General features: G+C 40.7%; 1 long non-coding RNA gene and 2 other non-coding genes across 3 annotated transcripts; all 3 read left to right on the top strand.

The window, feature by feature from the left end:
• Positions 1-7,151: 7,151 nt before the first annotated feature.
• Positions 7,152-8,358, top strand: LOC116676623 (uncharacterized). Its single transcript, XR_004328792.1, has 3 exons — positions 7,152-7,250; positions 7,332-7,463; positions 8,314-8,358. It is a non-coding gene; the product is annotated as an uncharacterized LOC116676623 (long non-coding RNA).
• Positions 8,359-10,165: 1,807 nt separating this feature from the next.
• trnav-uac (transfer RNA valine (anticodon UAC)) lies at positions 10,166-10,238 on the top strand. Its single transcript has one exon. It is a non-coding gene; the product is annotated as a tRNA-Val (tRNA).
• Positions 10,239-10,420: 182 nt separating this feature from the next.
• On the top strand, positions 10,421-10,493 carry trnav-uac (transfer RNA valine (anticodon UAC)). Its single transcript has one exon. It is a non-coding gene; the product is annotated as a tRNA-Val (tRNA).
• Positions 10,494-11,054: the final 561 nt, after the last annotated feature.

Below are 11,054 nucleotides of genomic sequence, written 5' to 3'. Positions count from 1 at the left end.
GAACTGCTGTCTATAATCTGTATTAACTTTGATTGTGTAATCATTGCGGGTGATTTTAACATTCATGTTGACAACCCCCAGGACAGGGGGACCCAAGAGCTGTGTTGTGTTTTTGAGAACTATGGACTGACTCAGCATGTGACGAAGCCCACTCACAATAAGGGACACACTCTGGACTTGATTGTCTCAAAGGGTCTGAACATTTCCAAGGTTGTGGTGACTGACGTTGCTCTCTCTGATCATTCCTGTGTTTTCTTTAACGGCACTATCTCTGTGCCCAAAAGTGTCCAAACAAAGATAATCAGAAAAACGGTATATCACTGAAAACACCAGTGAAACATTTATTCAGCTTTTCTCCTCCACACCCGCCCTCTCTGGGCTATCAGTCAGTGAGCTTGTAGACAATTTCAACTGTAAAATTACAAATGTTATTGATGCCATTGCTCCCACTAAGGTCAAAGTTGTCTCTGGTAAGAAAAGATCTCCATGGAGAAATGTCCTACTGGTGAGAACAGAAAAAGAGAGTGTAGGAAAGCTGAACGAAGGTGGCGAAAAACAAATCTCTGGTCCATATAACACCTATAAAGAGAGACTTCGCATTTATAATTTGGAACTGAGGAATGCAAGAAGGTCCTTCTTCTCTGATATTATCTCTAGAAACAATAATAATTCACGTGCTTTGTTTGCTACTGTTGATAGGTTAACAAACCCTCCAGTACCAGTAGCATCTGAACTTTATCTACCAAGGCCTGCAATGACTTTGCCTCCTTCTTCAAAGACAAAATTCAGAAGATTAGACAAACAGTCAGTGCCTCCATATCAAGTTCAGGACATGTGTTGTCACAGTGTTCAAGCAAAACTAGTTCCAATATGACAGAATTTCACACAATCAACCATACAAACCTGGAGGACATTATTCAACATCTGAAAACCTCGACCTGTTGCCTTGATATTCTACCAACGGGACTTTTCAAAAATGTTTCCAATTGTTTGACTTCTGATCTTCTACAGATTGTGAACACATCTCTCTTTCAGGTATCTTTCCACAGGCCCTGAAAACTGCAGTAATCAAGCCACTTTAAAAAAGAACAACCTAGACAAGTCACTAATGAGCAACTATAGGCCAATATCAAACCTTCCGTTTTTAAGTAAAATCATTGAAAAAGTAGTCTTTCAACAACTCAACCATTTCTTGTCACTAAGCAACAGTTTTGATACCTTTCAGTCGGGTTTCCGACCACACCACAGCACTGAAATGGCTCTTGTCAAAGTCTTTAATGACATCCACCTTAACACAGATAGTGGCAAAATTTCAATCTTAGTATTACTTGATCTCAGTGCTGCATTTGACACGGTCGACCATGACATATTACTAGACCGATTGGAAAACTGGGTAGGACTTTCTGGCTTAGTACTAAACTGGTTTGAATCCTACCTAAAGAATAGGGATTACTTTGTGTCAATAGGTAATTATACATCTGAGCGTACAAATATGACGTGCGGAGTTCCGCAAGGCTCCATTCTGGGGCCTCTTCTGTTTAACATCTACATGCTTCCACTGGCTCAGATTATGGAGAAAAAAAAAATAAGTTACCATAGTTATGCGGATGACACACAAATTTACATAACCTTATCGCCAGGGGACTATAGTCAAATACAAAAACTGACTAACTGCATCAAACAAATTAACGACTGGATGTGCCAGAACTTTCTGAAATTAAATGAAGGAAAAACTGAGGTAGTTGTTTTTGGAAAAAAAGAGGAACGATTAAAAGTCTGCGCTCAGCTTCAAACAACAATGTTAAAAACAACAGACAAAGCCAGAAATCTGGGTGTAGTCATGGACTCAGACCTGAACTTTAACAGCCACATTAAGACAATTACAAAGTCAGCCTACTATCACCTAAAGAACATATCAAGGGTTAAAGGACTTATGTGTCAACAGGACTTGGAAAAACTGGTCCATGCTTTCATCTTCAGTAGACTTGACTACTGTAACGGGGTCTTTACAGGTCTCCCTAAAAAATCAATCAGACAGCTGCAGCTGATTCAGAACGCTGCTGCTCGAGTCCTCACTAAGACCAAGAGACTGGATCACATCACTCCAGTTCTGAAGTCTTTACACTGGCTTCCTGTGTCTCAAAGAATTGATTTCAAAGTACTCTTGCTAGTTTATAAATCCCTTAACGGTTTAGGTCCAAAATACATTTCTGATCTGCTACTACACTATGACCCCCCCAGACCTCTCAGGTCATCTGGGACAGGTCTACTTTCTGTCCCCAGAGTCAGAACTAAACAGGGTGAAGCAGCTTTCAGTTTCTATGCTCCTCATATCTGGAATAAACTCCCAGAAACCTGCAGATCCGCTGCTACTCTCAGTTCTTTTAAATCAAGGCTGAAGACCTTTCTTTTTGATGCTGCCTTTCTTTAAATTAATGCTCATTTTTTTAAATTTCTTATGCTGCACTGTAACTTTTATTCTTGTGTTTTATGTGTCCTAATGTTTCTATTTTGTTTTTAACTGTCTATTCATGTGTCTTATTGATTTTTAATGCTTATGACTTTTAACTGTTTGTACTTGTGTTTTATCTGTTTTAATGATTTTGTGTAAAGCACTTTGAATTGCCCTGTTGCTGAAATGTGCTATACAAATAAAGCTGCCTTGCCTTGCCTTGCCTAAGCTTATGCTAGCTTTCATGCTACATAACTAAGCCAGACAGAGTTGTCCCTCATCTGGGGATAGACTTTAATGCTTTACAAACAACAAAGCAAGTAAGCGCTGTGACTAACATTACTCTTCTGAAGTGATTTTAGAGAAGGACATCAGGTAGAAATACTCTGGTTGACTAGCATGACACCATTGTATTCATATAATAATCAATCCAGGCTCACGTGAATGACAGTGACTGCATGTTGCTTCCTCTAAATTTAAGGTTGTGGTTGACTAGCGGGGTCTGCTCGATAGTTTGACAAATTGATCAGACCTGCACGTCATGCGCACTAGAAACAGACCGTGTATCCAAGAACAGTTCAGTCAGTGGAAATGACGTTCGATCAGACACAGCCATCTATAGTAGATTAGTGTTACGTTTCCAGTGTCGCGGCTCCGAACCAAAACGTTAGTTGGGACAGACGGACCGCTTGTTTCTTTAGGATAACTATATTAGCTTTAGAACGGCTGGTAGCAGCTTTGTGCTTGGTTCTTTAGGCTAACTATATTAGCTTTAGCCTGGCTGGTAGCAGCTTTTTGCTGGTTTCTTTAAGCTAACTATATTAGCTTTAGACCGGCTGGTAGCAGCTTTCTGCTGGTTTCTTTAAGCAAACTATATTAGCTGTAGCTGGCTAGTAGCAGCTTTCTGCTTGTTTTTGGGGCTAACTGTATTAGCTTTTGCCTGTTTGGTAGCAACTTTCTGCTTTTTTCTTTGGGCTAACTGTATTAGCTTGAGCCTGGCTGGTAGCAACTTTCTGCTTGTTTCTTTGGGCTAACTATATTAGCTTGAGCTTGGCTGGTAGCAGCTTTCTGCTGGTTTCTTTAAGCTAACTATATTAGCTTTAGCTTGGCTGATAGCAGCTTTCTGCGGTGGGAAATGGCCGGGAGACGTTGTGATTATGTTGCATTAATCAGGGGATTTAGTTTGTATTTGTAGAGAACATAAAACACTGACTACTGTAGCGTCCCTGACTACCCATGAAAACTATGACATCACTGTATCAGCGGCAGCTGCTGCCTCCGGTACTTTTCTACACACAAAGAGCCTCACTTCCCATACCAATAAACCCATCGGACTAACATCACATCCACACGTTGCCCACATGGCTACCTGTCTTAAAGGGGAATGGTCGGATGGTAATAATCATGTAAAGGAGAAACGGTGAAAGTTTACTTTTCTATCAAGCAGCAAAAAAGTATTAACGTCAACATCGTAACGTCCTGTGATGCGACCATCGCGCATGTGCACATTGCGATGTCAATGCTAAAACACAATATTGTTCAGCCCTAACTGACGGTATACTTCAGTAAGCTAGTTTGCCAATTTTATCTTGGGTAATGCCACATGTAAGTATATCTTAGTTTATTTAGAATCCCAACATAGGTTGTACTACGTACACTGTATAACAATACATTACGTGTTTCTTTATTTCATCTTACATTTTCGCTAGCCTACTGTATATACCACCGCATTACAATGTTGTGTAGTTATATTGTTTTTACAATTATCTTTGTTTAATATCTGTGACTCATTACTATCTAAGTCAGTGATTCCCAAAGTGGGGGTCGGGACCCCCAGGGGGGTCGCGAGCCAGAGAGGGGGGGTTGCGAGCTGATTTCCAGAAATAAAATAAAAATTTAAAAACGATTAGAAATAGCATAGAGTTAGCTATGATTTTAACACAAGATAAAACTAGTGGCTAAATTTAAAATAAAACCAAGCAACTAAATAAAAAGGGAACAGCTGTTTTGATTTTCTTTCTTACCGAGTAGCGGTCTCCAACATTAACACTACAACTCCCGGTCATTTTGACCGCAAGATTCTAAACTCTATAATCTGTCATGATAAATACCTAATTGCAATTTTAATGCAGGTATTGTGTTAGGATATCTTTAGAAAAACTAAATAACACCAAAATGTAAAATTTAACGTGTTTAATTATACACTTGAGTTGCCCAGGTGCTTCAATAACTCATATCATGGCATAGTAAAACGTAATTATTCCATTCACATCTGAAAAATATGGTATGTAAACATGCAAATAACACCTAAAAGTATTTTCTTTGAACATTTATAACCTAACGTAACCTGTCACTGCCTCCGTGTTGGTGTCTGCTGTGGTGCGCATTGCTCCTCGGACCGCGCCCCCCCCCCCGCTGCTCGGACCGCGCCCCGCTCCCTTTCCTCCTCTAAACTCGTGTCTCAGCTCCTCTGCCTGAACTTCCTCCAGACAATGTCCCTGCTGGTGCCCTCCTTGGAGAGGATGTGTGTGATTCCAGCCAGTTTGAGGATGTATAAAGTTGTATAAACACGTAGGCAGCCACCGGCCATCTAGCTCCGTGTACCGCTCCGTCCACAGAGCGAGCGCCCGGCGCTGCCTTCTGGTAAAGAACGGAGTCCATCCACGCCGTACTCATGGTGGTAGCAGCGTTACCAACCCGGGCTTTACCTTCGCCCCATCGCTGATGCCCACAGTTGTTACTCCAGACCGATTAAAACCAACACCACGAAATACCGAATACTGTATGGCCGAAATAGGTAAAAGGGATTTTATTTTTTTGGGCCTAGTGTGTAATGTATATAAAAACTATTTTAAATTAAAATATAGAGCTTTTTAATTTGCTGTGCTCCAAACATACTGCACATCCACCTCATTAGGTGAGATTAAGTTCAAATTAAAGTAATGAGTAAATTACTGTAGAATAATGTCATGGCTGTTGTGTTATTTTGTGTCGTCAATATGCTCATGTTTGGATACGCCTGTAGTGCGTGCGCGGTTGCGCGCAATGTTTATAGTGGGGGGGGGGGGGGGGGGGGGGGGTCGCGAGTCACTTGCACCGTTACTTTGGGGGTCGCGGGCTGAAAGTTTTGGGAACCCCTGCCATAAAGGTGGCAGACTGCTGGTTACTCTTAAACACAGTCCACCATGGAACCTGTAAGGGAGAAGATCAGAAGCACACTGCCTTCACTGGAAGAGGAGCAAACAGAGACTCTTGTCACAAAGTTGACAGATATTGGAGTTAAAAATCTGGAAGACTGCACATTTTTAACAGCAGCTGACTTGGATGGGATTTTGTCGTTAATACAGTCCAGGCGGCTGATACATGCATTTTCCTCAGGTAGGTAATGGGCTTGATTAGAAATTAAAACACACACACACACACACACACACACACACACCCATGACACATGACAGTACATTCAGCTCTTTGTAAGTGTCTCATTCTCTTTTTTTTGAAATTCATATTTTTTGATTGTTTCTGTTCCTCCCTAGCATCTCAGAGCACCTTTGTTGTGTCCGGTGCTTCAAATGATTCAAATTTGAACGAGCATCTGGTGGCAATGCCGACTGTGACACCAACTGTGACACCTCCACAGAAGTTTCAAATCCCATGGCAGAAGTTCCCAGTTACGTTGATGAATGCACTGCAGGAGAAGAAGAGACCACTACCAAAAGACAGAAGACACATGATCCGGATCATCATGGAAGACATGATGGCTACTGACACCAGACCAGGCAGAAGCAAGTTGAAGCAGGTTGCACAACAGCTGGTTGAGAGATATCCTGATTCCTTCTTGGACAATGTGGCATAAATGTTGTGGGTCAAGGTTTTGCATCCCTTGTAATGCAAATGGAGAACAGGGTTGAGAATGTCAGAAGACAGTATGCTTTTAGCACATCCATGATGAGAGGCCCAAGAAAAATGCAGAGCTTCTGACCGTTATGGTTGTACTCAATGGCAACCTGAGTCACTGAATGACTTTAACAGCAATGAGGGTAAAAAGAAAATGCTACAAGATGCCTTTAAAGAAACCTTCTCCCTCAGAGTGACATTAAAAGACTGATGTCTGAAACATATTATGCCCAGCGCATCACTCTGAATAGTGAGGAAAATATTATCAAAGTCATGGAAGAATGGCCTTACCTCTTCGACACCACCCATCTGCTCGACCACACAGAGAAACTAATGGGATTTCCTGTCCAAACCAAATTGCTGAACCAAATTCAGGAGAAGGGCGAGATCATCACTGAGTTTCTGGTAGCAAGGGAATCACAGGAGTTACTACAGACCCATTGAAGCTCCTCCAGGTCTAGTGAAGTACCTCTCAGAGGAGCAAAAGGTGCTTTTAATAAATGAAGAAGTAAGTTCTGCTGCAAACATCAATTCCTTAATTTAGTAAAGTATGATTTAGCCCAACAAATATCCCTCACTAATTTCCCCTATGCCTACTCTGTCTTCACCTCTCTCACAGGATGCCTTAGCAGAGCTGCCAAGCACCCCGTGCATCATAGTTATGGGTAAGGAAATGCATGTCTACTCTAAAAATATTGGGAGGTGTTGTGTATTTGTTTAATTGAAAGATGTACGTTGTTATTTATGTTTACAGATGAAGGAAGATACAAGATGTCAGTGGATGAAGTCCCAGTAACATAATCGGCTGTCCACTAGTCGCTGTGAGCTATATGTTCAGCCTGTATTATGTGCTGAATATAAAGTATCCAACGGGAGCAGCCCTGACTCTGGAGTTCATCCAGAGGTAAGTTTTCACCATCATTTTTGTCGGTTTATAGTATTATTTATTTTTGCATTTTCAATTTAGACATGTTGTATGCCACAGGTGCCTGCTGGGGATAAACCCAGAACGGGGCACGAAAGCAGAAAAGCGGAGGAAACAGTACAACATCCCTCCAAAACTGCTTAGATTCCTGTCGGACCTTAATGACTTCAAGAATCCGTGGAAGATTTAAAGGTAATGCACACACCTTTGTTCAGGGTAGCCGCGGGGTCTTAAAAGTAAATTTGATTATCTCAAATTAAGCCTTGAACAAAGTCTTGGATCTAGCCAAACACCAAGCGGTAACATCTGCAAAGATTGGATCTGTGAGCGTATTATCTGCTCGGTGTGCGTCCTATAACAAACAGAGTGAGCAGCTGCCGGACTCTAACATTTGTTGATCTGAGCAGGACTTCCCTGAGCAGACTGTTTAGAGACGATGTGACCGGCAGGTAACGTTAAAGGTTATCTGCTGCTGTAGCAGAGCTGCAAGTAACCGCTGATCTGAGCTGTGTGTTTCAGGGTTTAACACTGCTGCACAACTGTTGTTGGTGATCTACAAGAGGAATCTTCGCAGAATTTATTCTGACTTAAATAAAAGTTAGCACAGCTGTTCCGTGGGCCATTGAGGCTCTGTGCCAAATTTGGCGTCAATTGATTATTAGATGGCACTTTTAATTTTTATAATTTGCAAAATTGCTATATGAAAAATGTACTTTGTACCTCCTAGAGCGCAAGACCCATCTGCACCAACATCTGCGTCTAAAGTTGGGGGGCCCAAGCGCCCGGATAGCTCAGTTGGTAGAGCGGCGCGACCATATAAAGAGGTTTACTCTGACGTGGTGGACGCGGGTTTGACTCCGACCTGCGGCCTTTTGCTCCATGCCATTCCCCTCTCTCTCCCATTCATGTCTTCTGCTGTCCTGTCAAAATAAGGCTGAAAATGCCCAAATAATCTTGGTGGACCCTCATTACAAAAACTTATAAAAGAACTTTGATAGTCAAAAAAATGCATAGTAATAAGTCATTCTATTTTGTTTTCCAGCAGAAGAAGCATCTCAAACAGAGAGAAAGGAGAGTGATGTGTGTCTGTGGACACCATCTTTACGGAGGACAACCATGGTATTATTAACTTTTTTTAAATAAGGACCATTTTGCAAAAGTGAGGACATTTCAGCCGACTACACTTTATTTTCCCCGGCCTTTAAAGGCTATTTACAAGCTTCTTTCAAGTTTTCCGAGAGATCCTCAGAAAACGTGCAAACATCTGTTCCTGTGCATCTACGCTTTTTGTACTCTGAATACAGACTTTTGCTCTCTACTGCCCTCTACTGACATGGACTTATTTGCCCTGGAACAAGGAAAACTAGAGGAAGACATGTCACATGGTTTTTAGAATGAAATGCATGTTCGTTGTCTGGTTTGTCTGTCACATTCTTGTTATTTAACTAATGTTAATAAATTATAGTTATGTTGTAGAAAGGATGTTCATACCCTGTCTGAGATGTTCTTAAAATGTAAACCGCTACATTTTTAAATTCAAAATGGACTTACTATCATTGTAAAGCCTTTTAGTGAAAAATTACTTATGTTACAGCCAACGCTTTCTCACTCCGATGGCGTAAAATACGGAAGTTTGGCAGGGCTTCCGCGTCTGATGCAACAAAAAAGGCGTCCTTTGGCGTGTGAGGAACGTACCGGGGAGAGCAGCATCTAGCGAGTAGTATGCAATGGGGAATTTGTCGTAGGGAGGTTGGTCGGGGGGGTGGATGTGTCAAACACAGGACCTTCATTCAAGAGACCGGGGTTCAAGTCCGTGTGTGTCCTTAAACCGTCCTGTTATTACCGGGTGTCACGGAACTTTAGCATATATGAATATATATACTTTTAATGCCAGTAACAACTGACCAAACGTCATATCTTATGAGATGAGAGTGAGAACGTGTTGGATGTTTTATTACTCTGTGTTCTGCTTTAATTCATCCTGTGTTCATCACACCCACCTTGTGTACAGTGTGACAAATTGTGTTAATGTTGTTTAAAGTTATTTAATTTTTTTATTTCTCTTTGGGTAATGCTTTAGTCCTTTTTGTATTTTTAAAGAATTTGAAAGATGAGTTAAATAAAAATCTTTTTTTCATCACAGATTTAAGATGTTTTACCAAAATGTATTACCAAAATAAAGTGCACCATCAAGTAACAGAAAAGTTGCATTTGTATTTCTGTAAGTAATACAAAAATGTTTTTCATTTACTGTAGTTAAACCTTTTAATTACAGGACAAAGTCCAGGTAATGAGCTGCCAGTACATTTGCTGTTATTTTACAGATTTATGTATGATTCACAGAAAATGTTCTGTTTTTTAACTGTAGGAACACCATTAAATAACAGTAAATGTTCTGTTTTTTAACTGTAGGAACACCATTAAATAACAGTAAATGTTCTGTTTTTTAACTGTAGGAATACCATTAAATAACAGTATATGTTCCGTTTTTTTACTGGAGGAACACCGTTATTTAATTACGGTAGAAAGTCCTGGTAATGAGCTGCCAGTACTTTTTCTGTTAATTTACGGAATTTTTTCTTACAGTGTAGTGTAGTAGTTATCACATCTGCTTTACACGCAGAAGGTCCTGGGTTCAATCTCCAGTGGAACCAAATTTAAGGTTTAAAGTAAGAACTATGTCCTGTTATCACCTGGCAGGCGTCCCTTGAAAAGTCTTAAAAATTGGAGTGAACTATACTCGACAATCAAAAAAAAACATGCTCCAAAGACATATTGTCTATCTGAAAGACTTCTTCAGTGCTCTTGCATTGGTTTCACTTCTTAGAACCTGACCTCCATCCATTTTATTTACAGTATGGTTCTGATTATGTTAAAAATAACAGTATTACAGAGGTTCCATAGTGTAGTAGTTATCACGTCTGCTTTACACGCAGAAGGTCCTGGGTTCAATCCCCAGTGGAACCAGACTTATGCTTTAAAGTAAGAACTATGTATTTGGTACCACCTGGCAATTGTCATTTAAAAAGTCTTTAGAAAGAATTCAATGCAAATAATAAAATATAAGCCCATGTCTTTTCAGAACCTCACCTCAAGCCATTATTTTTACTGTATTGTTCCGATTATGTTAAAGATGACAGTACGTCACAGGTTACATAGTGTAGTAGTTATCACGTCTGCTTTACATGCAGAAGGTCCTGGGTTCAATCCCTAGTGGAATCAAGCTTATGGTTTGATATGTCCTGTTACCGTTTGAAAAGTCATGAAAAACGGTTGAACAACAATTGAATAAAAACCCACAGCGATGCCTTTTTTTCTCAGTCAATTAGGGCATAGTTATACATAGAATTGTAAAAATGAATGGAAAATGGACTTTCTTAAAGGTTCTTCAAATATGTTTTGTCTCTCATTATTGGCAGTGTACCCATGAATGAAAAATATTACTGTATTATGGACTGTCTTTGTTGTTTGTCTAGTGATATATGTCAAAGGAGTGAGACAGGTCGTGCCTTTTACAGAGGTTTCATAGTGTAGTAGTTATCACGTCTGCTTTACAAGCAGAAGGCCCTGGGTTTCAATCCCCAGTAGAACTGCCTCCTCTACCACTCCACCAACCCCTACACCCCCTCATTGCCTCCTCCCCCCTTCTCTTTTGTTCCCACACCTCCCTTCTCACTTCCCTGTAGTCAGCCCTCTCCCATTTCCTCTCCCCCCATTGAAGTGTCAATGGGGGGAGAGGACATTCACACCTGGCCAGGTGAAGAGACAGCTGGAAAGGCTTCA

This window comes from Etheostoma spectabile, unplaced genomic scaffold, assembly GCF_008692095.1.
Source record: "Etheostoma spectabile isolate EspeVRDwgs_2016 unplaced genomic scaffold, UIUC_Espe_1.0 scaffold00003540, whole genome shotgun sequence".
Taxonomy (NCBI): Eukaryota; Metazoa; Chordata; class Actinopteri; order Perciformes; family Percidae; genus Etheostoma; species Etheostoma spectabile.
This window is presented reverse-complemented; position numbering and strand designations above follow the sequence as displayed.